The sequence below is a fragment of the Octopus bimaculoides genome, unplaced genomic scaffold (assembly GCF_001194135.2).
Source record: "Octopus bimaculoides isolate UCB-OBI-ISO-001 unplaced genomic scaffold, ASM119413v2 Scaffold_75242, whole genome shotgun sequence".
Taxonomy (NCBI): Eukaryota; Metazoa; Mollusca; class Cephalopoda; order Octopoda; family Octopodidae; genus Octopus; species Octopus bimaculoides.
This window is the reverse complement of record NW_026350376.1, coordinates 3,434-8,148: the sequence shown is the minus strand read 5'-3', so window position 1 is coordinate 8,148 and position 4,715 is coordinate 3,434. Positions and strand designations below refer to the sequence as shown.

The 4,715-nt window shown below is 33.8% G+C and overlaps 1 long non-coding RNA gene across 1 annotated transcript in view; it reads right to left on the bottom strand.

Annotated features, from left to right (window-relative positions):
* Nucleotides 1–309: 309 nt before the first annotated feature.
* The window catches only part of LOC128251431 (uncharacterized), a 5,557-nt gene continuing 1,151 nt past the window's right edge, over nt 310–4,715 (bottom strand). The window contains exon 2 of the long non-coding RNA XR_008267121.1: nt 310–3,593. This is a non-coding gene — a long non-coding RNA (uncharacterized LOC128251431). The remainder of the gene's footprint in view (nt 3,594–4,715) is intronic.

Here is a 4,715-nt window from a genome sequence, read left to right as displayed (position 1 = left end):
ATCAATGAGTTCTTGAAACTTGGTTATTTTCCCTAAAACTATATATTTTATATATATTTTATCTATAAAGCTCAATTTAATTTTAATTTTTTATAAATTGATTTTAATTGAGTTTTTACCTGTAATTTTGGATTTTGTCCCTAATATTATTATAATTACATATACATATATATATATATTTCCCAGATTTGTAATCTCTGTATTTTTCTACATAGATAACAAAAAAAAAAAAAAAATTGGAAAAAGTTATAAATTAAGAAATTGCAGTGGGGATAGAGGGAAATTAAAATTTTGAAAACGTGGACAAAATCATATTAACCTCCTTTTATACGATGAAACAATACATAGTTTCTGATTCTTCTTAAGAGCAGAAAGCACTTTCATGCAAACCCATGCAAATTGTATCTTCGCTCTCCACTCTTAAACAAAAAATAACTTCCATTACTCCATTAACTATATATCAGCTGTGCCAATTCTGCTCATAAGAAAGGACCAAATAATACAATGTGCTTGTAGGTCATAACACCTGGGCAACACTAGGATGCATTGCTAGTATTTATATAGTCCTTTATATGTATTCACTGTTAGATATTTTGAGCATTCTTTATGAACTCTAATTTGTAGGTACACATTGAAGAGATTCTGTTTCGAAAATATCTTGCCCCCATTTGACTTGGCAAAAATATCCACTGGAGTAGATAGTGGATAGTGACATGTTTTCAGACATTCATTGAAACCAGTGAAAAAAATCAGCACACACCCCGATTTTTGGTATTCCTTTTTTTAATACACACTGTTGGAATTGCCCATTTTGCATATTCTACTTTTTGGATGACTCCAATTTTTTCTAATCTGTCTAATTCTTCAATGACATGTTTTATCACAGCAAAAGGTACTGTTCTTTTTGGCTTGAACACTGGTATTGTGTTTTCCTTAATTTGGAAACATGTCTCAGTCTTAGTACACAAACCTAATTTATCTGACAACACTTCAGGAAAAGCATTTAAAAATGTTCTCTTCAATTCATCTAATGCCTTATTCTTACTGGAGAAACAGTCATTTGTTTTTACAGAACAGATTTATGGGGAGGTCCCATAAATCAAACAACTCCATCCAGTCAGTACTGAACAAGTTTATTGCATTTTTTAACACTAACACTTTTGCTTTACACGTTTTACCACAAAATGTAATGTTGCTTACCATTTTGCCTAAGAAGTGTAATCTTTCACCTGTGATGCCTTGCACATTTCTCAATGTTTTCTTTAATGTAGGTTTCCCAATTTTCTTCCACATGTCGGTATTAATAATTGTAATGTCGCTACCTGTGTCTAGTTGTATTTTCATGTCGGTGTTGTCTATTTTTACATACACATACTTTCCATTTTGGTTGTCTCACAACTTTCTGTTAAGCAAACCTTTTTAGAAGAAATTATTTTTCCAACCTTTTTTGCTTCACTATGCAGTACGAGCTTTTATGTCCTATTTTTTGACAATTAAAACATTTCCAAGTTTTAAATGGACACTCTTTCTTAAAATGCAGACCTCCATCCCAATAGCACGGATTTGGTCATAACATTCATTTTTCTTTATTTATTCCCAGTTGACACATCTATACTTGAGAGAAATTTTTTCTTCTATTTTCTGTATGTCCTGTTACAAGTTGAAAATTCTTTGACATCCCTTTGCTAGAATTTGCAGGGTTAAATTCTGGTCCTCCAGTTCTAGTTTTGTAAGAATCCATGCACGAATTTCTGCATCTCTGTTTGCCGTTAAACCTTGCACAAAGATGAGGGATTTAAACATGTCAAGAGATAATTCCTTCAGTTAAAATTTTTTGCACATTTTATTTATGATTCCAGCATAACCGACAAAATCTTCGTCCTCTTCTTTTACTAAGTTCAAACACTCCCAACAAGTGTTAAACAGGGAACTCTTATCACAACATTTATAGCCTTCACTACACCATCTGGTGAAAATGAACTGGTGGTGTTTCCTGACTTCAATATCAGTTCCAACAACTGATTGTGTTGTAGTTGTTGCTGTTGTAGTTGTTGGTGCAACTCTTGTTACTGCTGTTGCAGTTGCTTTTGCAACTGTAATATGTTAGCTAATAGGTCTTCCATAATTAATGAATTTTTTGTATCATAAAAAATTATTAATGACCAACATAAGCTTCAAATCACTTGTTTCCACTTTTGTAATGTGGTTTCAGTATATGTCACCTTAGTGTCGTGCACTAATAACATTGTGATATACAATACCACAGAACAGGGTAGACACCAACTGTCTCCACTTGATGTATTCCCAAACACTCTGCCAACAACTGTAATCAATCCAAAACAACTCTCAACAAACTATAACAACTTCTCAACAATTTCCTATGACTCCACAAATTCACAAACAACACCGTTCAACTTACTGCAATTTCTCATCTCTCGTTCTCAGTCAAACACATTGTTATATATACGAGTTTGGCTAGTCCATTCTCAAAGGGAGTGTCATGATTTTCGCCATAACAGATAGAATGACTTGGAATTACATCTATCTGCAGTATTCTGCAAGTCTTGTGCCTTCTTTTGCACTATGTCTGTTTGATTTGCCTCAGTTGAGATTGGCATGTATTTCTGGCCTTTTCAAACTCATTGTGTTTTGTGGCACTATTTTTGTTTGACACCCATTGACAGTGGCACTTGAGCATATTGTCCAAAAGAGGAGAGATGTTTGGATCATCTGAGTCAAACCAATCTTAGTGCTTCCTTTTAAAATACCCAAATGCTTCACAGGATGACTCAAATACAGCATTTTTAAAAGCATACCATGCTGATACAATATCTGTGTTGACTTAGATGCCAGCAAGTTTGTTGTTACAGGTTGTTTGAAATGAGGTTAAATTGTCATTGGTGTGCATATATATGGGTAATATATATACGAGGGGTTATCCAAAAGAAACCAGAATTTGCAATATTATTTTATTTACTTAGTTTTACATGTTTACACTTTTATCGCCTTCAAAGTATTCTACATTTGAAACAATGGATTGGTCCAGATGCATTTTCCACTGATCAAAGCAGTCCTGGAATTCTTGCAAAGTGATGTCTTTTCATGCCTCTGTTGTTTTTTCTTCACCTCTTCCACATCTGAAAAATGTTGAACTTTAAGGAATTTTTTCATTCAAGGAAACAAAAAAGTTGCAGGAAGCAAGACCGGATGAATAGGGAGGGTGAGTAAGCAGGATCATGCCATCTTTGGTAAAAAAACTGTTTCACACTCAAGGTGGTGTGCACAAGAGCATTGTCATGATGAAACCACCACTCTCCACTTTGCTACAGGTTGAGGCGTTTTCATTTCATCGTGTCTCACAAACGCTTCAGAACTGTCAAGTAAAACATCTGGTTAACAATTAGATCAGGAGGAACAAATTCTGTGTAGACAATTCCTATTACATTGATGAAACAAATCAGCATTGTCTTGACACTGAACTTCACTTGACATGCTTTTTCGAGGCGTGGTGACATTGAATGCTTCCACTGACTTGACTGCTGCTTTGTTTCTGGGTTGTTGTCATAGCACCAGCCTTTGCTACCAGTGATGACCTTCAAAAAAAAGAAAAAGTCCAGATGAACTTCCAACTATTCTTTCAGTTCATGACATGCATTCACTTGTGACTGCTTTTGATCTTCCATGAGCAAGTAAGGCACAACGTTTGCTGCAATTCTTTTCATTCGCAATTCCTTGCTCAAAATTTGTTGGTAGGAGATCCAGGACACACCATATCAACAAATTTGTGACAGTCCTCCAAAATCAATTCATGAATTTTCATTGTTTCTATTTGTTCGGGTGGTTGAAGGTCACCTTGAACGAGGTTGGTCTTCAAGTGACAAGCAACCATTCCTAAAGCATGAAAACTACTTGTAAACTTATTTTGCTTATGGCAGTATCCTTGTAAGCTGTTTGAAGCATGACAACTGTCTTAACTGCCATTTTCCCCAGCAGAAAGCAGAATTTCATAGAAGCACGTTGTTCCTTTGCTTTTGGTGTCTACTGGTTTTGAGTTGTGAAATATTCCTGAGGGAGTTGAAGAACTTTGAACTTTAATTCTAAATGGTGTTAAATCACCTCTGTCTCTGATTTTCAACCAATAGACTACTTTATGGTACCTCATTTCTTCATTTTATTTTACTTTTTTTCTATATCGACTTATATTATATTATGTTATTATATTATATATTTGAAATTTTTATTCCTTTTATTCGTATTAATTTTAACTTTTTTAACTTCTATGAACTGATATTTACGTGTATTGTATTATAGCTTTAACTCAATTTTTTTCAGTTGTATGTTATCGGTTGAAACAATATATTGGTGTATAAAAATTTTATACTATAGGCTATATTTTTTATTTATTATTTCTTCTTGCGTTATTTCTTCTTATTCCTTATGTTTGATGGATTATGTTGTATTTCTTATATATGTTCATTGAGGGGGTGTGATATGTTGAGTCGTTAACCCAGTCTTTTTATTCTATAACTAATATTTTATAGGAAATTATGTGTAAATGGAGAATTCTACGAGGTATAGTACAATGCAAAATACCGAAAGGAACTTCACCTCTTATATCGCACCTTTCTTCCTCCTTTAACGCCGATGTGATATAATTTCTTGGGAGAGAAATACTTTTGCGGCTGAAGATAGCTTTGTATTGTCAATTACACACT